Raw genomic sequence first — 23,059 nt, forward strand, 5'->3', positions numbered from 1 at the left:
ACCACGATTGTGGCCAGATCTGTCTCTAAAGGGAAACGTCCCTTCTGGATGGCCTCATTGAACATGGAGAGGAGGTAGGGCAAGAGGTGGCTATGAAATATTTGATAGTATTCCATGGGGTAACCATCGGGACCTGGGGTTTTGCCTGGGTTCATATCCTGCAGGTTGCCTTCCGGCTCTTCCAGCTGTAGGGAGCAGTCCAGATTAATTAAGTCTGTCCGATCTGGTGAGATTCTGGCCACAAGTGGCTTGGAAGCCGCACCAATGAGTAGTCTTTCTACCGCACCATGGGATCTGAGCACCTTTGGGATCTCTGTTCTGATGCTGAGTCTCACATTGCCACCCATTACAGCAATTTGCCCGATTTTGTCTTCCCATTAGTAAACTCACCTATTGATGGCATCTAGCTTTGTCTGGCCTCATCAAGGGCGAGTTGCTTAAATGACACCCAGTAAAATGCTTATTGGTGCTCTTCATCATCAGTTAGACCTAGCTCCTCTATTCTCTTGTGGTGAAATTCTGTCTCAGGTTCAGAGATTTGCTGCCTGTTCCTCTTTTCTGGCGTCTTTAATGAATGATCTTGCTTTTCCCCTCATGTGATCTTTCCTGGCTGCACAAAGCATTCTCCGAGTCCACCGAAGTGGGGTTCACTTTAAAGTGAGCCTAGATTTCTTCTGCTAGGTATTGTGTATATTTTTGGTTGACTTGGCACCATGCATTAATCCATCAGATTGGTTTGTTTTCCCTCCTGGTGGACCATGGGGTAAGGAGCACTGGCGAGTGGCCGGAGATCACCCATGTGACTATGTCAACACGTATTGTGAGTAAAATATTAGTGGCAGGGAGGAGAAGGAAGTCTATAAAGGATCTCTATTTATGGGCAGCAGAGGTGTGTGTATATTCCCTGGTAGTTGGGTTCCAGGTGCAGCAGGCTCTGCAAAGGCCCAGTCTTGTTGCTGAACTAAAACAGCCTTGTTTCTGTGTCGCCAATGTCACTTCTGGGTATTGATGGATCCTGACCCAAAGAGGGTCCTTGGAGTTGTGGAGGTATATTGACGCTATGGAAATTGTATGATGGCCCTCCAATATCCCTGCTCAGGTCATGTGCCTCCCCTGCGGGTTCCCGATCTCCTTTGTCACAGTGAATGGGAAGGTTTTGTGAAATAACAGTGCCACTCCCCGAGACCCCATCTTGTGACATGCATGATGCACTCTATCATAACGATATTGGGCCAGATTTGTTTCCCAGAAAATGAGATTCCATCATTACCGCTGGGCGGTGGCATTTGGCAAACCCCGGAACCGCCCTTCGCTTAATGTGGGTATTTAGCCCATTCACATTCATAGTCAAAACTTTAACCACGTACATGGTATATCAGGTGACATGAGCTGTCCAGTTCCTGTGGTTTTTCTCCTGTTCCTAGTCTACTACTACTGATGGATTCATGGGTGGTGTTCTTGTGTGCCCTGTTTGAATAGACTGTGGTATAGTAAAAAGGCTTGCCGGTGAACAGTAACTGAGGCCAATGGGGGCCAGCAACATTCCTCTTTATACCCCTCCTTATCACACGTTCACCCCAGAAGCATCTATCGCCCCAACATAAGACTGAATAAACAATGGCTTAATCAATTCATAATGGAACGAATGCAAGCCCAGCATCCAAGATGTACTCAGAAGGATTGTCAGTTGCTGACCGAAAAGAAGTTAGTCGGTGTCACCACAGTGGATCTCCCACACAAGCTGATCAGAGTGCCAGAGTTTCCCCATTCATCAGTCACGAGGCCGAGGGGGATCAAAGAAGCCCCTCCTGAATTAATCTGGACCTCCGGCTGCTGGTGCTCTATAGTCTCTCCCTCAAAGCCAGATGAGTCTGCATCTCTTCCAGGAGCTCTCCTCCCCCAGGAAGGCCCCCTGCATCTGCCTAGTTTACGGGGGCAGTTCTGCCTCAAGCCCTCCTTTTCCCATCTGTCAAACTGCAGGGAAGAGGTGAGCAGCTCTTAGGGCTCTTTGTTGCATAAGCCACTCTCAGGCCTCTTCTGGGTAGGCAAAGAAGAAAGATTTGCTAGCTTGCAATACTTTCGGTTTGGCCAGGTACAAAAGCATGTATTGACTGTACATGGCACACAGTTTGTGCATGATGGCTTCAAAGGACTACTGTTTAAGTAAGAGTGTCTTGCTCCTGAGCTGCTTTTAGTATAGCATTGCTAGCACAGTAGTTCAACAGTTTAGCGATCACTGGACGGGTGGGAGGGTGCCCCTATGGGGAGGAGGGTGGTAGAGGGTTGGGGGCAAACAGCTGGGCGATCAGTGGCTTGTCCGGATGTTTAAAAATAAAGTAGGCAGAGCATGGTTTTGGAAGGACCCATGATATGAGCCATTGTTTTAGGAACTTTTCAGTGTTCGTGGTCTCCAACGCTTCTAGGAATCCAATGAATCATAAGTTGCAATACCTGGAGCTATTTTTAGCATCTTCTGCCGATCTTCCTGCACTTGGGAGACATCGGTCAGCTCTGCCACTTTGGTCCAAAGGCTACATATTGTGTCCTCCAATGTTTATATCCACCCCTCTGCTCCAATGACCCTTTCAATCATGTTCCGGAGGTCTTGGCTTTAGATGAGTACATCTATTCCTACCTCTCCAATCTTAGTTTCCACTGTTTGAGGCTTGAATGTCTTGAAGGATTACTTTGTTGTTTGTTCAGTCTTCAGCTTGTTGTGCCACTCCCTTGTCACCAGGTCTTTTAACTCCTTCTTGCGTTGGCATTGTGAACCTGTCAGTCTTAGTCTGGGCATGAGATGTAAGAGGTTTATCTCACTCCATGTTAGCTTGTGCCTCTACTCTGTTGCAGCCATTGGGTTCCAGGAGGCCCCATTTTCTTTCTCCTTTGGAGGGCAGAGAGCCCTGTCAGGCTTTAGGAGGAGGAAAGCAGGGACTATCACAACTGCAGTTATGCCACAGCCAATTCAGGAGTGATTCAAATAGAGTCTACGCCTAATGTAATGACATCTGCAGAAATTGTGAATAAGAGACAGACAATGCATATGTATTCCCCCAGAACGACACCACAGAATGTTGCCCCAAATAAGTTAAACCGGACTGTTGGTACAGTATTAACGGGTCAAGGTGCAGGACTGATGTTCCCACAAATTTGTCAGGACCATACCCATTGAAAGTTCCAATGACAATAGGTCCATTCGTCCCGTTGTATGCCCAGGGTAATAATAGGTATGGTACACAGATTCCAATTCCGGTATCAGCAGTACATTCTCCTTTTGGAACTAATGCAGAAATTGAAATATTGAGCACTACTGTGCTGTGATAAAGTAGGTTCACTGATCAATATGACATGTTTCCCATGTTCATAAACACAAGAAGTATTGGGTGTTGTATGGGAACTACTGGTAAACGAATTTACCCTGGACCCTTTTATCTCAAATTTTGAGATTTGTTTAGCGTGCTGTGCGGTAGGGGAAATTTCCTATATGGACTAGGTGGTCTCACACACTATGTAGTGTCTTGCTTCATCATATGATGAAGCCCCATCTGGGTAGGACAATGCCACCTGGACGGACTCAACCTCACCGTTAAAAGAACTCAAAGGGAGTGCAGAGATTAAAGTTATCTGGATAGATGTGGGATCCAGTTGTGCTACAGGACATATAAAAACACCTAGTCAGTCACCTGTGTAATAGTACACCTTTATTCGTGGTGACTGCTGGTGAGGCTAAAAACAAGTGATGGGACACCTATTTGAGAATAATGGATCAAAGGGTCACCTATCTATTAATTAATGGCCAACATGTTTCTGCCCACTACTAAGAGCTCCAGTGTAAACCAGAAACAAAACATCATGGCCCATAACATTTGCATGCACACAAGGACCACGTTGGCATTTTCCACTTGATTTTCGCAACCCCATAATAGGAGATTTAAATGGGCTACCCAACACTTCTTTTAGAACTCCCTGCTCGACAAAGTCTGTAATTATCAGAGTTATTCCCTCAATTACTTCTGCGGTCATGTTGTACTGCAGCATTTTGGAAAAGACTGAATTTGACTTTACAGTTACTTTGACAGGCTCAATACCTCGTATGAGTACAATATCTTTTCTGGAGAGATACCAGACTCTCAACATTACCATGTCTTGCAATTCATCAGGGAAGTCTCTGCCTGTCATAACAGGAAACAATACAATGAGAGGATACAGCTCATCAGTTTGACTGGAAGTTTCATCATCACTATTTGTTTGAATGGCTACACGGTCATGTGTACAAGTGATGGAGCACTTTAGTTTGCAAAGCAAGTCTCTTCCTAACAGACTCACATGACTTGAATCGCAGACTACAAATTGGTGCAAATCCTCAAAGGTTCCTATCTTAAATGGGTGTACTCCTTAATGGGATTTACCAGATGCTGGTTTGCTAATCCTACTACTGTTCCACTGTCAGAGTTGCAGAAGTTACTAATATGTCCTTTTCCGCATAGTCCAGGATTTGAGAAAGATGAACAAAATTGTGGTATCATGTTGTCCTATGATACCAAGTCCAGCAATAATTTTATTTCAAATTCCCTACGAAGCAGAGTAGTTTTGTGTTTTTGGTTTGTCCCAAGCCTTTTTCTCAGTGCCTTTGCACAAGGAAAGCTAGTTTGTATTCACATTGAAATTGGGCAACCGTGTGTATTCGTGGTGCCGTACTCCACAGGGAATCTCAGAATCACTGTCCATTTTTAATCAGATCCTGAAAAAGATCTTGAAGTCCTTAAAATGCCATTTCAGTCTGCTTTAGTACAATACATTGATGATTTGATGGTTGCATCCAGTGCACGTGAGGCTTGCAGATTAATCCCCCAGTTATACAAAGAGAGGTCAGAATGTTTGTCAGGCATGGTGAGCTACTGTCAACATTGGATACCAATTTTTTTAGTAATTTCCAAACCACTGCAGAAATTAACATGCAAAGACGTTACTGACCCAGTACCGTTTGATGAAGAATGCATGAATGCCTTCACTGAGTTGAGGGAGAGTTTGTGCAGAGCTCTGGCTTTGGGAATGGCTGATGACACAAAAAGTGTTTTTACTGTTTTGTCATGAACGTGATGGTTGTGCTCTTTCTGTTTTGACACAGTTGCATGGATGAACAAACAGACCTGTGGCATATTTTTCCACAACATTGGATCCTGTTGCTGCAGCTTTGCCCGGCTGTTTAAAGAATGTGGCTGCCACTGGTATAAGTCTTAGTTAGTGCAGAGGCATTGCGATGGGACACCTTCTAACTGTCTATGTCCCACATTTGGTTGAGGTCCTTTTTACCTGAACCAAAACCTAGTATTTGACTAATGCCCATCTTACCCGTTATGAGTTATTAATTTTTGGCTCTCCCAATGTGTCTATCAGAAGATGCTTAGCTTTAAATCCTGCTTTATTGCTGGCTGTTAATGTTGATCCAAATTATGTTAATGAAATGGAACATGACTACCTTGATGTCAATGAACTATGCACCAAACCCAGACCTAATATTCAGGATACTCCTTTAGAGGAGAATTATCAAGTTGTATTTGTCGATGGCTCCGGTTGAAGAGACAGTGCAGTAACTCTGAGAGCTGCTTATGCAGTCTGCACCATCTCAGAAGTAGTTTAAACTTCATGGCTTCAAGGAGTCATTTCGGCCCAAGCAGCTGTATTGATTGCCCTTACAAGAGCATTATGTGTTCCTGAACAGCTTAAATTGACAGTATTCACCGATAGCCAATATGAATTTGGTTTTGTACACGACTTCGGGCTATTATGGCACCAGAGAGCTTTTAGGACCATTCGAAATGGTGAAAGATACAGTTTATTAAATGCATTACAATTACCTGCAAAAATTGCATTTGTAAAATACGCTGCACTCCAGCGATCAAATCATTATATATTGTTAGGCTATGCCTATGCTGACCAAATTGACAGATATGTGCACTCCATTGCGTCACATTCAATGAAGTGTGGGGTGGTAGAAGTGACACCATTGAGACAAATAAAAGTTTCTTCATGTCAGTCAGTGGTTGATACCTGGGATGAAATTAAGAGATTGCAGGAAGAATGCAGAAGTTGGAGTAGAGCAGCTTGTGTACCAAGAGAGGAAGATGATGTCTGGATTTCAAATGAAGGGAAAGTCTTGTTGCAAGATTTTCCGTTGACCGCTATGGCTTGGTATTACCATGGTCAGGTTAATCTCAGCAGAGATTAAATGATTTTCACATTTAAACAGAGATGGTACAATCCCAGATTTTTTTTTAATAAATATTTTTTTATTTATTTTGGTTAAAAGAAACAATAAAAACACATTATAACAATAGGTACAAATACCGACAACTCAACACTATCTTTGGGATATAACTCCTGTCACATCCGACTTGTTCGTTTTTGTCCTAATGATCTTGTAGGCCCACATGAGATCCATGTAGTTGGGATAGGGGTTAGAGTCTGGGCATGATCCCATCTCCAGAGCACAGGTTCTGCAGTCCCCACTATCACATTGAGCAATAAAGTTCGGCTTTGTCTTCACACCGCCCTTAGTGGGCTTGGTCCTTCCCTCATCACAAGGCAGAGATTGCAGCTAGATAGTTACGCCACTTCCCACCAGCCATGGGGTGTCTCCCGAGAGTTTCTGAAGAGTTCTATTCTCATAGGTTAATCAAATGGCCAGTAAACTGTCCCAGTTCCCCCATACTCTGTTGTACTTGTCTGGGCACCCCCTCAGCTCATATACAAGTTTTTCACATCTTGCACACCGGTCCATTCCTCGTCTCCATTTGGCGAGGGTCGGAGCTTTTACGGCCTTCCAGTCTGACATGATGTCTCTCTTCGCCACCAAGCTGGCCACCCCCAGGAAGGTTCGATTCGCTCTGCTTAGCCCCGTCTCGCCCATGGCTCCTAACAAAATTGGAATCAGGGATATCTCTATCTCAGTCTGTAGGACCTCGGAGATCTCCTCCAAGACTGCCCACCAGTATGACTCTATAATTGGGCAGGACCAAATCATATGGAAGAAGTCGGCTCCTCGTTGAAAGCAACGGGGGCATTCGTCTGTGGGGCGGAGGTTAGCTTGGTGGAGCCTTTTAGGAGTGAGGTAAGCTGAGTGTAGGTAGAGGGTTTGTAGGAGCTGAAATTGTGTAGATATGGCCAGATTCCGGGGGGCTATTAGTGCTCCTCTCCAATCTAGGTCTTCTATGGGGCCCACCCAGCCCTCCCATTTCTGGCGAAGCTTCTCAAGGGTTGTATTTGCAAGGATAGTTCGGTAGATCTGAGAGATCCCTCCTTTGTTTAGGTGTCCCATCATAATCTTCGCCTCGAGTGGGCTGTGTTCTGGGATGCTAACCCCGGGATGTAGGTGTACTAATAAGGTATGCCTAAGTTGCAAATACTTATGAAATTGGGTCTTATTTAGAGAGTGTGTTTTCTGAAGCTCCTCGAAGGACCGGATTTGTGATTCCCCCCAAATGTCACCCAGTGTGGATATTCCTATAATGTCCCATCTCCGGAACCCCTCCAGCGTGGAAACTTCCCTCAGCCATCTCCCCTGCCAAGAGCTGAGTTAGTCGAGGCCACCACCCCGTGGTCTTCTGTGCCGCTCGCCACCACGTCAATACCAGCCTAGTAATCTCAGGGATGGTCTGTGGAATCGCTCCCTCGTACAGAGCATCGAAAACCCCGTTGTATCCCAGCGACTGGAGCTCCAGTCTATACGCGGGGTCCGTCCAGCCTCCCGACAGCCAGTCGTTAATCACCTGTAGGCGCATGGCCAGATAGTAGAAATAAATATTGGACATTCCCATACCCCCTTCACTAATGTCCCTTTGACATGTAGCAAGGGATAATTTAGATCGAGAGCCGTGCCATAGAAATTGGCGTGCAGTCGACTCGATTTCGTTAAACCACTTCCGGGGGATTGGGTGTGGGAAATTTTGCAACTGGTATAGGAAGCTGGGGAGTATCATCATCTTGTATAGTGCAACTCTACCCAGTGTGTTGAGTGGTAAATCTCGCCAGCGCTGAAGGTCTTTTTTAGCCTTCCTAAGAAGCGGTGTGATGTTGAGTTCCCATGTCAGTTCGGGGAGCAGAGTTATGTGGACTCCTAGATATTTAAAACTCAATATATTCACCTCGGTCTCCTGCGACTCCCCGCTCCTCTCTAGCATTCTCACTTTAATCGGGCTGGGGCAGAGTCTCTCTTGGTCTTCGAACAGTGTAAACTCCCTTCCGCTCCTTACTTCTTCCTCATCCATGTGTTTAGGCAGTTCTTTATGTTCGCCCGCCGCGTTGTGGTGAGCCGGACCAGGGCACTCTATACTTCAGGCGCCGGCCTGGTAGCGCCTCTTGCCGAGCGGGCACCTCTCATCCCGGTCCGCGCCCGGCCGGGCCGGCGGCTGGCGTGCAGCAAGGTCCTTGTGGGACCCCGGGGGCTCCGGCCCCAGGGGTGCAACCACTCCTTTCTCCCCTTTGTCGGGCAGCACCGCCCCGGGCGACGTCCTTTTTAATCCGGTCCATGGGCACCCCGCGGTCAGGGCCCCGGGACCTCGCTCATCCTCTTGTGTGCCGGCCGCAGATTCTCGCGGTCCCGGCCTCACTCCTCCCCCGCGCGGCCGCAAACAGCCGCGGCTTCTCCAGGCGCGCCGAGGGGGGAAGGCACCCCTCGCCGCGACCTCCGCAGCCGCAGGAGATCCGCCCCAGCCTGAAGCGCCGGGCGGCCCCCCTCCGAGGTGTGGTCCGGCGCCCGGGGCCGCCTCTCTTCCGGCGCCGCCTCGGCCTCCCCGAGCCTCGGAGTCGGACCAACAGGAGCCGGGAAGCACCCAGGCAGCCCCCACACCACGACCGGGGACTCGAAGGATCAACTGAGGTGGCCGGTTCCGGACGGATGACGGAGGGGTCCTAAGCACTCTTAGAGTGCGACTGCCATCTTGACGTCCGTGGCCACGCCCCCAGTCCCAGATTTAAGTTAATTGCAGAAGCAGTATGCCACAGATGTTACATGTCAACAACTGAATGTGGGAAAACGCACTGTGGTCAGTTTAAGTCTTATAGGCAGAGTAGGGGGTCCATTTACCAGAATGCAACTTGATTTTATTGAAATGCCTACCTGCAATGGATTGAATTAATTGTGTGTGTTTTCATGTTAGATAGAGGCCTATCAAACATGCAGGAATGACAGTCTTACTGTAGTCAAACTGCTGCTCAGGGAACCGATACCTAGGTTCAGCATCCCAACTTGTTCGGAATCAGATAGAGGAACTAATTTCAATAATGAGATCATAAAATTGTTGGGTGCAGCAAGTAACATTGAGCAAAAATTGCACTGCAGTTATAGACCAGAAGCTTCTGGATTAGTGTAGCAAATGAATGAAACACTAAAAGCTCGATTGGCAAAGGTTTGTGTCTCTACAGCGTTAAAATAACCTGATGCATTACAACAGCTTGTCCTGATAAGCGTGTGTGACACCCCTGACAGGAAGACAGGATTGTTGCAGCACAAAATCCTTATGGGGCTTGCAACGAGGTTACCAGCAGTGCCTGCAAATGCACTTGTGAGCATAACAGATGATTTAGTGCTGGATTATTGCAAAGGTCTGGCTGATGTGGTTAGATCTTTATCTCATTAGATTGAAGCAACAACTGTTCAAGCGGCTCAAGAACAGTGTCACAGCTTGAAAGCTGGTGAATGGGTGCTTATTAAGAAATGTATGAGGAAGACCTGCCTAGAACCAAAGTGGAAAGGACCCTATTAAGTTATCTTAGGGACAACAACAGCTGTGAAGTGTTCTGGTCTGAACAGGGTTCATGCAAGCCACACATGCACAGTTCCATGTCCTCTTAAAGATACAGAGTCTGGTCCCCAAGAGTGAATGCAGAAGAAGAAGGGATTCAGATTAGCCAAGCTGTGAGGACTGAACAAGCGACTGAAGCAGAACTAGTGCAAGATGGCGAAAGTGCAAGCATTCCAAATGCAGATGAAGGTGCAGGAGACTCAAATCATTCTCCGATGACTCCTGTCAACACAGCAAACATTGAAAACGCAGCTGCACTCGAAAAGAGAACTGTAAAAGGAGACCAGTGGCCCACACCCACACCTGACCCAGTGGCTGACAAGTTCCCAACTATAACAAAAACAGCTGAAGAATCGAATCAAAGTGAAGGCGAAATTTGTGCTGTGAGGAGAACAAAAAGGAAAAGAGTGCCAAGCCACAAATACTCTTCACCTGAATGGATCTATCTTGTTACAAATGAATAAGACGACAAGTTTATGACCTTTTGATTTGATCGTGAGAATTCAGTTAAACATTCTGGAACTTGAAATTGCATTCAAATTGACTTTTGAAATAACCTTGCTAATTGATCAACAGAGACACTGTACACTGGAAGTGACGATAAGTGATCATCAAACTGTGATCTATTAAAGGCAAACTTTTTAAAACTATTTTCCGAACCCAGGCATCATCTTCTATAAAAACCATTCCTTTTTGCCACATATTGAGACAATATCTTCTTGTTTTCGATGTTTGAAGATCTTAAGGAACTTTCTTCCTTGCATCCTCAAATCACTTCACTTTTTTGTAACACATTCGTTAGTAGGGGCTTTTCTTGACTATGCCATTGCTCTTAAGGACATTTCTTCCTTACATCCTCAAAACATCTCACTTTTCTATAACACATTCGTTAGTAAGGGCATGACTTGACTATGCCAATGCGCTATTTTTTGGGCTTCCTGTATACGCTCTCCAGCATCTTCAACATGTGCATTACTGTGTTTCAGACTTCGCATCATGCTTATATTTCTGATCATCTTCAACCATTACTGTGGCTTTCAATGGTTGCTTGGGGGTTCCTTTTCACATTATTACACCCCCAGGTTACAAATCAGAACCCCTCCTATCATCTAGTGACATGGTTTTGTTCTTAACTTCGACCACCAGGGCTTAAATGCATTTTCAGGACTATGGTCTAGGTAAGACTCTCCCTTATAAATAGTTGAGGTAAAAGTCTAAGTATGTGTTTTAAAGCTCTGTGCAGTCCTATGTTTCATTAAACATTTGTTCTCTTGGTCATCTACTTCTCGAATTCTGCGCAGTTTGGCATACTTGCTTTAGGTTCCCAAAATAACGAAAACCTGGCTGGGAGTAGCAGCATTTGTCTACCAGTTAGAAGTCACATGAGGATCTCTAACTCCGTAGCCTAAGATATCAAACTAATTTGCTTAGCTTCAGCAAATGCCTTGACTGTTCACACTGCAAGTAGCATTGGCTGTCAGCTTACTTACCAAGCACGAGCATACCTTTAGGTAATCACATAATCTTTGAAATTGAAATATTTTAAATAAATACAGTGATAAGGTCGACCAAATGGAAACTGCGACTCCGGCCAGCAGCAAGACCATGACAGCATTTAGAAGATAATAGATATATAGCGAAGGGCAGCTAGAGGGAGGAAGATTGGAGCTGTAAAAGGGCTTTTAAAGGGATCTTGAAAAAGAGGCATATAGCAGGTAGCAAACAGTTAGTACATGATAATCAGTATGAAGATAAGAGGAACGGTAATGTATGATGAGACTTAAACTTGTGAAAAAGGGTTTTGAAAATTAAAGCAAGAATATATCTTATTTTTATTAAACAACTGGAATCTATAAGGACATGCACCGGTGGAAATACTGTTATAGAAGGAAATTACATTGTCAAAGATCATGCCTAAAGGGATGAAACAGAAGAGATGAGAGGGAAGGCCATTGTGAAGAGAATCAAGAGAGTAGGCAATAATTGAATTTCAGTTTTGTTAGCGATTAAATAAAACCAGCCAGATGATTCAGGATTAAGCGCATGCCACTGACATCTTTGGTGACATTCATGTCCCCTGCTCGAATCATGGCAATACCAACTCAGCCTTTCATTTTTACAGGTCTTCAGATTGAGAACTTTAACTTTGGTAACGCCATAGACACTTATTTATAGTACGTAGAACAGGCAAAGGTGTAGTATGAAGAGTTATAAAAAAATTACTATAATTATTATTATTACTACTATGAGAGTGAGATATCATCCCAAATTGGGATGCAGAAAGTAAGGAAACAAAAGCTAGGTTTGTGAATTTGACAACTGAAAGACAATTTGTGTATGAGTTATGAGTCACCTTAATCAAACTAGCAAGAAGGTTGAAGAAGGAAAGCTAGGAAGTTTACAGGGTTGCACAGGTCTAAGATAAGAGTTGAAGGTTAAGTATGTATTTGTGTACCTTAACTCTTAAGTTGGTTCTGCTTCATTCAAACATTCATCCCAACTTTCTGATAAACCAGCCAAATGTGAACATTCACTAGCTAACTCATCATAAGGTGCGTGGCACCATCCAGGAATTTGAAAAACACTCTTTTCACACATGTTCTTAGAAGCAGATGTTTTAGTCTTCCTGCCAAAAATATTTTCACTTTTAAATGTTCACTTTTAATCTACAAATCCTTCCCTTGCCGATCTATGCCAAAGTGTTTTGCTTTACTTTTGACTGAGCCAAAATATACACCGAAAGGAGTCGAAAAGATTCTCTGGAATGTACTTCTTAATCTGAAAAAGACATTAATTACAGCTTTTTGCAAGACTCGTGAAGGAAGGCTTGATTAGCAAAAAGTGTACTTTTAAAATGTGCAACCATGAAGTAAGACCATGTATAACGAATCTTTAATCTATAAACAGCAAATATATACATGCAAGGATACAAACACTTACATTGATATATGTATATGTATTCTTACACAGTGCAAAGCAAATAATTAATAAAAATGCATCACTGTAGGTCCTGTCAGGTGTTTGATCTTTCCCCCGCCAGCGACTGATGAACTTGTTCGACTGCGAGAAAGAGAGATCTCTACTCTCATGGGAAATATACATATCAGGCATTCGCCGTCTAAATCCTGATTGAGGTCTCTGAATCTCCTACTGTCGATCAGGGTCTCTTTTATATCTTACAAAAATGAAGAAGAAGCTTTCTGAAAAAACCCACCCATTGAGAAGTATTCAAAAATGCTGGCTAGTTTAGGTAAGCTTTAAAAGAAACATGCTGGGAATTGGCTAAAATCCCAAAGCGTCCCTACCAAATCCAAACCGTTCCCTGCTGTACCATACCTATCAGTCTAGTACATCCTTATCGTGCTGACTGACTTCCTCCATATTATGTCCTAGCTCTTCGGTGATAATGTCCTAGCTCTGAGAACACGCAGAAATAGATAACACGTTGCATAACATGTTTATGCGGAAAACTACTCGTACCCTTAAAGTGGCAGTGAAGTAGTGAAGCTAAGGCTAAGCTAAATACAAAATGGTGTCTGTAACTGGTGATCACTAGTGTGACGGTGGAAAGCCAAGCCAAGTGGTGCAACATGAAGCCAGTGGTCAAAATACAAATATCACTACATTCCGCCCTTTGACCAACGAGTCGTGTAGCGTATAGGTTTAAAATCAACTCTTTTCCGTATAAACATTGAAAGCAGATTAGGAATACATTGTACACCGCAACATAATGATATAATAAGAGCTAATGCTACAACAATTCCACCCAAAACTTTGCGTAATTGTCCAAAATCAGGTAACTATTGAAACAAACAGTCCCACCATCCCTGATCTATATCCTGCTTTACCCCTTTCACTAAAGTATGTAGTGTATCATTGTGGCTTGGATAGATTTAGAGCGGTCAGAAAGATTATAACAACACATGCCTTCAAATTTATTGCAACCATGATTATGTTTTAGCAAAAGGTAGTCTATAGCAGCCCTGTTTTGTAATGCACCTTTTCTAGTACCACGCACATCTAATAAAAATTCAGATAAAGCAATAGAAGTATGGTTAATGTTTTTAACTATTAGACATGCTAGCTTATTAATTACACTAGTATTGTATACTGCTAAACCAGGCACGCCTACAGTAGAAAGACTTAAGCTTAGATACTCTGATTGGGATAATAAATGAATATCTGAGTCAGTTTTCATCTAGTTGCATAGTGTCTCCAGGATAATGAGTATGTATAGAGTTAGATGGAAACATCATGAGTCCCACGCGTGTGAAAATACACGGCCCGCCCATTATGTTAGCTGGAATGTAAGTAAAAGTAAGGTTTCCACGTGAAAACAGTCAGCCAACAGGCAACGTGATATGTTTAATAGGACTGGCAGCAGTCACTAGATGATGACAAGCCATGTAATTTGACATATTTTTGCAATCTCTGTCCGTTCGGTAAAAGCACAAAACTCTGTGTTCCCACACTAAGTTTTGAGAGGTTGATGTTTTCTTTTCTAAACACAATTGAATGCATTTTCCAATTTCACAAGAATTGCAGGACATGTAGTAACACATGTCACCGGTAGTAATGTTGTAGGTAAATATCTGAGCGAGATTATCCCACTTTTCATCGGTTGTTTCCTGACAGTCCCTGCAATACTCATAGGGACTGAAGTGGGTTTCACCGTCATGCTCTTCCACATCTTTATCCTGGTTTGAGGCATTGAAAATTTCTAACAAAATGCTTGGTGTTGGTATAGCGATTAAACAGGTTGACAAAACATCTACAGTGTCTCTCCTGGCGCACATGCAGAAGTCAGACTTGTTGAGCACAGTCTGCGCCAAATTAATCCAAATATTGTCATTCATATGTGTAGGAGGCTGGACTGGCTTGTAGTGAGTACCAAGGGGTACTTACACCTTGCACCAGGCCCAGGTATCCCTTATTAGTGTAGAGGGGTGTCTAGCAGCTTAGGCTGATAGAAAAGGTAGCTTAGCAGAGCAGCTTAGGCTGAACTAGGAGACGAGTGAAGCTCCTACAGTACCGCTAGTGTCACTTGCACAATATCATAAGAAAACACAATACACAGATATACTAAAAATAAAGGTACTTTATTTTTATGACAATATGCCAAAGTATCTCAGTGAGTACCCTCAGTATGAGGATAGCAAATATACACAAGATATATGTACACAATACCAAAAATATGCAGTATAGCAATAGAAAACAGTGCAAACAATGTATAGTTACAATAGGATGCAATGGGGGCACATAGGGATAGGGGCAACATAAACCATATACTCTAGAAGTGGAATGCGAACCACAAATGGACCCCAAACCTATGTGACCTTGTAGAGGGTCGCTGGGACTGTAAGAAAACAGTGAGGGTTAGAAAAATAGCCCACCCCAAGACCCTGAAAAGTGGGTGCAAAGTGCACCTAAGTTTCCCAAAGAGCACAGAAGTCGTGATAGGGGAATTCTGCAGGAAAGACCAACACCAGCAATGCAACAACGATGGATTTCCAGACGAGAGTACCTGTGGAACAAGGGGACCAAGTCCAAAAGTCACGATCAAGTCGAGAGTGGGCAGGTGCCCAGGAAATGCCAGCTGTGGGTGCAAAGAAGCTGCCACCGGATGGTAGCAGCTGAGGATTTTGCACGAACGACAAGGGCTAGAAACCTCCCCTTTGGAGGATGGATGTCCCACGCCGTGAAGAGTCGTGCAGAAGTGTTTTCCCGCAGAAAGACCGCAAACAAGCCTTGCTAGCTGCAAGCTCGCGGTTAGGGTTTTTGGATGCTGCTGTGGCCCAGGAGGGACCAGGATGTCGGCAATTGCGTGAGGGGACAGAGGGGGCGTCCAGCAAGACAAGGAGCCCTCTCAGAAGCAGGCAGCACCCGCAGAAGTGCCGGAACAGGCACTACGAAGTAGAGTGAAACGGTGCTCACCCGACGTTGCACAAGAGAGTCCCACGCAGCCGGAGGACAACTCAGGAGGTCGTGCAATGCAGGTTAGAGTGCCGTGGACCCAGGCTTGGCTGTGCACAAAGGAAATCCTGGAAAAGTGCACAGGAGCCGGAGTCACTGCAAAACATGCGGTTCCCAGCAATGCAGTCTGGCGTGGGGAGGCAAGGACTTACCTCCACCAAACTTGGACTGAAGAGTCACTGGACTGGGGGAGTCACTTGGACAGAGTTGCTGAGTTCAAGGGACCTCGATCATCGTGCTGAGAGGAGACCCAGAGGACCGGTGATGCAGTTCTTTGGTGCCTGCGGTTGCAGGGGGAAGATTCAGTCGACCCATGGGAGATTTCTTCGGAGCTTCTAGTGCAGAGAGGAGGCAGACTACCCCCACAGCATGCACCACCAGGAAAACAGTTGAGAAGGCGGCAGGATCAGCGTTACAATGTCGCAGTAGTCGTCTTTGCTACTTTGTTGCAGTTTTGCAGGCTTCCAGCGCGGTCAGCAGTTGATTCCTTGGCAGAAGGTGAAGAGAGAGATGCAGAGGAACTCTGATGAGCTCTTGCATTCGTTATCTAAGGAATTCCCCAAAGCAGAGACCCTAAATAGCCAGAAAAGAGGGTTTGGCTACTTAGGAGAGAGGATAGGCTAGCAACACCTGAAGGAGCCTATTAGAAGGAGTCTCTGACGTCACCTGCTGGTCCTGGCCACTCAGAGCAGTCCAGTGTGCCAGCAGCACCTCTGTTTCCAAGATGGCAGAGGTCTGGAGCACACTGGAGGAGCTCTGGGCACCTCCCAGGGGAGGTGCAGGTCAGGGGAGTGGTCACCCCCCTTTCCTTTGTCCAGTTTCGCGCCAGAGCAGGGCTGAGGGGTCCCTGAACCGGTGTAGACTGGCTTATGCAGAAATGGGCACCATCTGTGCCCATGAAAGCATTTCCAGAGGCTGGGGAGGCTACTCCTCCCCTGCCTTAACACCTTTTTCCAAAGGGAGAGGGTGTAACACCCTCTCTCTGAGGAAGTCCTTTGTTCTGCCTTCCTGGGCCAGGCCTGGCTGGACCCCAGGAGGGCAGAAACCTGTCTGAGGGGTTGGCAGCAGCAGCAGCTGCAGTGAAACCCCTGAAAAGGCAGTTTGGCAGTACCCGGGTCTGTGCTAGAGACCCGGGGAATCATGGGATTGTCCCCCCCAATACCAGGATGGCATTGGTGGGGCAATTCCATGATCTTAGACATGTTACATGGCCATATTCGGAGTTACCATTGTGAAGCTACACATAGGTAGTGACCTATGTGTAGTGCACGCGTGTAATGGTGTCCCCGCACTCACAAAGTCCGGGGAATTTGCCCTAAACCATGTGGGGGCACCTTGGCTAGTGCCAGGGTGCCCACACACTAAGTAACTTAGCCCCCAACCTTTACCAGGTAAAGGTTAGACATATAGGTGACTTATAAGTTACTTAAGTGCAGTGGTAAATGGCTGTGAAATAACGTGGACGTTATTTCACTCAGGCTGCAGTGACAGGCCTGTGTAAGAATTGTCAGAGCTCCCTATGGGTGGCAAAAGAAATGCTGCAGCCCATAGGGATCTCCTGGAACCCCAATATCCTGGGTACCTCAGTACCATACACTAGGGAATTATAAGGGTGTTCCAGTATGCCAATGTGAATTGGTGAAATTGGTCACTAGCCTGTTAGTGACAATTTGGAAAGAAATGAGAGAGCATAACCACTAAGGTTCTGGATAGCAGAGCCTCAGTGAGACAGTTAGTCATAACACAGGTAACACATACAGGGCACACTTATGAGCACTGGGGCCCTGGCTGGCAGGGTCCCAGTGACACACACAACTAAAACAACATATATACAGTGAAATATGGGGGTAACATGCCAGGCAAGATGGTACTTTCCTACAATATGCAGCAAAGGTGTTCCCGACCCCACATGCACACGCCCAAAAGAAGACCACACGGAACACTTGCGGCAAACACAAGCTGTAGTATGATCTGTAAAAGAAACAAGTATGCTCATTCTCGCAAATAACATTTATCAGCTGGAATATGTTCCCACTTTTCCTTTCCTGGTTTCATGATCAACAGGACATTATTGGGGCCCTTTGCTATAATTTTTGCAGGTTTTAGAGTGCAATTTGAGGATTCAACCCACACTTAAGCACCAGGGTTTTTATCAGTTAAACCAAAACCTCCCTCCCCGCGTACAGAGCTGGGTCAGTCCCCTTCCTCACCAATCCTCCATACACTGGAATTATGATAAGTAGGGCACTTCTGTCTCCAATTTGAATGAATAAATCAACTTCTCCACTATTTAACAGAATCACTTTGATTTCTCCTTGGTAATCTGCATCAATCACCCCCCTAAAATCGGAATACCTTTGAGGGCCAACCCAGATCTGGGAGCAATCAATCCGAAATGCTCTGGGGTAATCGGTACTCCAACACCTCTATCACACAGTGCTATGTCTCGTGGTTTCAGTCTGTAAGCTTGTAAAGCATGTAATACAAGACCTGCAGATTCAGGTGTGGCTCTGTAAGGAGCTAAGGCTCCAAGTTTTATTCCAAGTATGTGATGGTATTAGTGGCCACATGTGGTTGTATTTGGCAAAGCTGGAGTTAACATTTGCATCGGGGTGTTTCAGCATTTGTTAATGGTCTAATCTGGAGAGCTTCATTTAAATGCTCTTTCCAGTTCTTCAAAGTTCCATCAGATAATTTTCACAATTGAGCTTTCAGTAAGCCATGCATTCTCTCAATCAGCCCTAAGGCCTGTGGATAATAAGGAATATGTTATATCCACCCAGTATTGTGCTGAGATCAGTAGTCCTGCACCAATTTGCCTTTTGAAGTGTGACCCATTGTCACTCTGGACCTGAAATGGTACTCCATAGTATAACATTAATACGTCCAAAGTTTTGATAGTATTGTGCTGAGTAGCACGTTTGCAAGGGACAGCAATCGGGTACCCAGAATAAGTGTCCACTACGGTGCAGGCGTATTGACACCCACGACTAATCGGTAGTGGTCCAATGTAATCAATTTGCCATATCTGTCCTGGTAACTTTCCTCTCCCCAATTGACTTTTAACTGTTTGCCGGACAGATCTCTGTTGTGTGTACTGACAAATAGGACATTTCAAAATTACAGTTTTTATCAAGTCTAGGGGAATGACATCCCTCTAATCTCTGCCCACCTGTAAGTGGCTTTTTCTCCCAGGTGTCCACATTTTTGGTGCTTCCATTTAGCCATCCCCACCAAGTCAGAAACCGGTATTGCCACTTCTGTCTCTGAAATGTTTGCTTTATCGTCTGCAAGGGAATTGAACCAGCGTTCTAGTGAGTCAATGGGACAATTAGCATCCAAGTGATATACGGAGGCTTTACTCTGTTCTAACATTTCCCAAATTTCCTGCCACAACTCTTTGCCCTACACCTCCTTTGAGTCGATAAACCAGTTATGTGCATGCCATGCGGGAAGCCAAGTGGCTAACCCATTGGCAGTGGACCAAGAATCAGTGTAAATATGAAAAGTCCCAGGCAGCTCTTGCTTTAGAGCCTGATACACAGCGTACAACTCTGCATATTGGCTACTTTTTCCTTCTCCTGTGGTGGTCAGCAACTTTTTAGTAACTGGATTGTATGACACTGCTTTTCCAATGTATTTTGGTACCCACGTATTTGGATGAACCATTGGTGAACTATACATGTTTCCTATCCTTAGGGGACAAGGATTCAAATGGTGCACCCCATCTTACTGGTGACTCTTTTACCTGTGGTACCTCATGCACCCTCTCCTCATCCTGTACAGGGGCTTGTAACACCTGTTCATGTAGGGCTGCAGTGCCTGCCGCTACTACTCAAGCCCTGTCTTGTATGTACCATTTCCAGCATATGATACTAGCCTCTTGTGCATGTCCTATACAGTGAGATTTAGGTGAACTCATCACCCACTGCATAATTAGTATTTCAGATCTCAGAATTACATTATGACCCAGTGCTATTTGCTCAGTATCCACTAGAGCCCAATAACAGGCCAAAAGCTGTTTTTCAAAAGGAATATAGCGCTTCCCATAGTCAGGTAGTTTTCTAGTCCAAAACCCCATGGGCATCCTTTTCCTTCCCTGTTTCTGCCACATACTCCAATTTGCATATTGTCCCTGAACAGTTACATGTAACTCAATATCTCCCTCCTGCACTCGCCACAAGTCTAAGGCCTGTTGAATTGCTTCCTTTGCCAAATCAAAAGCACGCTGCTGCTCTTCACCCCATTCAAACTCATGTTTCCTCCTTGTCACTTTGTACAGAGGGGCCAAGATCTGATTCAAATGAGGGGTGTGCTGTCTCCAAAAAACAAACAATCCAGTAAATCTCTGTGTCTCCTGCTTAATGCGGGGAGTGGCAAACTCAAGAATCTTTTGCTTTGCTTGTGGTAACACATCTCTATGTCCCTGATTCCACTGAATGCCTAGAAATTTTAAATTTTGAGATGGTCCTTGTGTCTTATCTGTGTTAATCATCCACCCTTTACTCTGCAAGAGTTCCACTACTCTCGCCAACTGAATCTGCACCTGTTCTTCTGTCTCTCCCATTTCATCCAGGTTCTATGCCACCAGCCTGTGACAGATAGTGGGTCTATATATTTACCCCATTGGCAAAGATAACATTTTAAATTGCCTTCCGCAGTGGGAGAATGAAAATTGCTCTTGACATTCCGGCACTAACGGTATAGAGAAAAACGCATTGGCGATGTCAATAATGGCATACCATGTCCCTGTATGTTTTTGTATTCGTTCAATCAAAGTGATGGTGTCTGGGACCACAGCTGTCAAAGGAGGTGTATGTTTATTCAGCTCACAGTAATCAACTGTCATTCTGTAGCGCCCATCAGGTTGTTTAACCATCCAGAGGGGATTGTTCCATTCAGTAGTAGTTGGAGTTATTACACCAGCCTCAATCATGTCTTTTATAGTTTCACTTATTTCATTATGCCCTCCAGGAATGCAGTACTGTTTCAAATGAATTACTTTAGTTGCCAGGGGCACCTTCACTGGGGGAATTTTAAACAACCCACTTTCATGGCAGCCATTGAAATGTATCTTTTTGTTCCAAACTGATGATAACCATCATCCAAATACAAAGTAATTCCTTTCAAAATGTCAATTCCCAATATGTATTCCAAGAGAAGCACAATCAGCACAGTATATTCTCTTTTTGGTATTCTCCCTATTTTCATTTGTACTGTGGTTTGTACAGCGGGGGTCTGTCACCCTCCCCCAACCCTGTGATGGTGTAATGTGGTCCGTTAAACTATCTAGGGTTTCCATAATTCAAAGAGGCCTCCGCTCTGGTGTCAACTAAGGCTCAAACGTTTTGCACATTTTTGTGTTTCCAATGTATTTCTAAATCAACATGAGGTCTGTTATCTCGATGAGCCTAACTTTGTACCGGAGTTTGGCCAGTTTCCTATTCTGATTTAAATCCGTCAACTTTTGCCCAAGTGAAGTCTGGATAAATGCTTTCATATTTGCGAGCAGGCTCACCCTCGTCTCTGTTTTCAAAAGTTAACCAGTCACTGTCCAGGTTTTCCTCACGCTCTTGTGCAGAAACGTTTTTCTCCCTTTTTTTTTTTTTTTCCTTCCCTTGATATCTGTGACGTGCTCTGCGTTTCACGCTTGTAATCTTTGTTTACCTTTCTGCTGCTTTCCTTTCGATCTAAACCCCTTTTACAGTACATTTTTCACAAGTTTTTGGTATCTACCCCATCAATCTGTTCTATTTTGACACCATCTTTTAGTAGCGCCGTAAACATGTCTTTCCTGGACACTCTTTTGTTATCTGTGCAACCCTCAGACCTTGAAGATCTCTCAGGTTTATCCCCAATTCCTAATTCCCCTAACTCTCTGACCGCTTCTAGTACATTTTTCAAAGCCTGCCCTGTCTGATTGATTAATAAAGTAATAATTACTTACTTATAGGCAGGTGGAGCAAGGTGAATTATTTTGTTTTTAATTGGCGCTGTAAGCAGACCATCTAACAATTGGTGTGCATTGCCCCAGAAAATGGCAGATTTAATTGCCTCCTCCTTCATTCTTTGCATTGCATCATGTAAAGTATACCAGGGTTTGTCATTGGGAGGCCACTGTGAATCAGTAGGGTACTTCAGATTACACCCATCAACAACTAGTTGTAACAAAGTGGTCTGGTGTTGTCCTTGAAAACCCCTGAACTGTCCCTGTATTACTGGATCGGAACTTAGAGTACAGAACTTGCGAGAGTTCCCAACATCTAACATAACACTAGACACCAGTTCCAAACAAACTCACAACCCAAGCAAGTAGGGACTCCCTGTTTAAAGCGATCCATAATGTCATTTACTTCTTGCTGAGTGTAATCTAATCTTCTAGAGCATGTAGTGCAACTCCTGCTGGATCTTGTGGTGTATGCTGCACTTTTCGTCCAAATATTGGCTGTGCACGCACTACATTCTGGTCCTGTAGGTCCCCCTGCTCCTGTAGGTCCCCCTGCTACCCACCCTTTTCACGTTCCTCATCACTAGAGTTTGACGGATTACTGGTGGTGCAAACGCTATTAATCCAAGATGAATCTGGGCACCAATCCAAACCAGCATTAGCAATGACTAAAGGGACCACTTTCTGATTTATCCTTCCTCTATGTTTACGATATTTGTTTTGAGCTACTTTGATTGCAGCACGTTCTACAATGGTTTGATACGTGTCTGCCTTATCTTGCAATAATTTATTTTGGCAAGACAACATGGTAACACTATTCTTTGAGTCCACAAGCTGCTTTTCTAGTTCTTCATTCACCCTTTCTAACTGTTTACATTTTTCATGCATTTTCCTGTGGGCAGACAAAAGTATCCACCACTTTCTGCCAAGAACTGAAAGATCATTTCCTTCAACCAGTACTTTTCTTAAGCAAGCTAAAAAAAATTGTTGGTTCTGCTTCATTCAAAAAATCATCCCAACTTTCTGATAAACCAGCCAATTGTGTAAATTCACTAGTTAACTCATCATAAGGTGCGTGGCGCCATCCAGGAATTTGAAAAACACTCTTTTCACACGTTTTTAGAAGCCAATGTTTTAGTCTTCCTGCCAAAAATATTTTCACTTTTAATCTACAAATCCTTCCCTTGCCGATCTGAGCCAAAATATACGCACTGAAAGGAGTCGAAAAGATTCTCTGAAATGCACTTCTTAATCTGAAAAAGACATTTATTATAGCTTTTCGCAAGGCTCGTGAAGGAAGGATTGAATAGCAAAAAGTGTACTTTTAAAATGTGCA

At 44.5% G+C, this 23,059-nt stretch overlaps 1 protein-coding gene across 1 annotated transcript in view; it reads left to right on the forward strand.

The window, feature by feature from the left end:
- The window catches only part of HACD3 (3-hydroxyacyl-CoA dehydratase 3), a 159,358-nt gene that overhangs the window by 36,561 nt on the left and 99,738 nt on the right, over window positions 1–23,059 (forward strand). The gene's annotated exons all lie outside the window — the stretch shown is intronic.

Source organism: Pleurodeles waltl, chromosome 3_1 (assembly GCF_031143425.1).
Source record: "Pleurodeles waltl isolate 20211129_DDA chromosome 3_1, aPleWal1.hap1.20221129, whole genome shotgun sequence".
Taxonomy (NCBI): Eukaryota; Metazoa; Chordata; class Amphibia; order Caudata; family Salamandridae; genus Pleurodeles; species Pleurodeles waltl.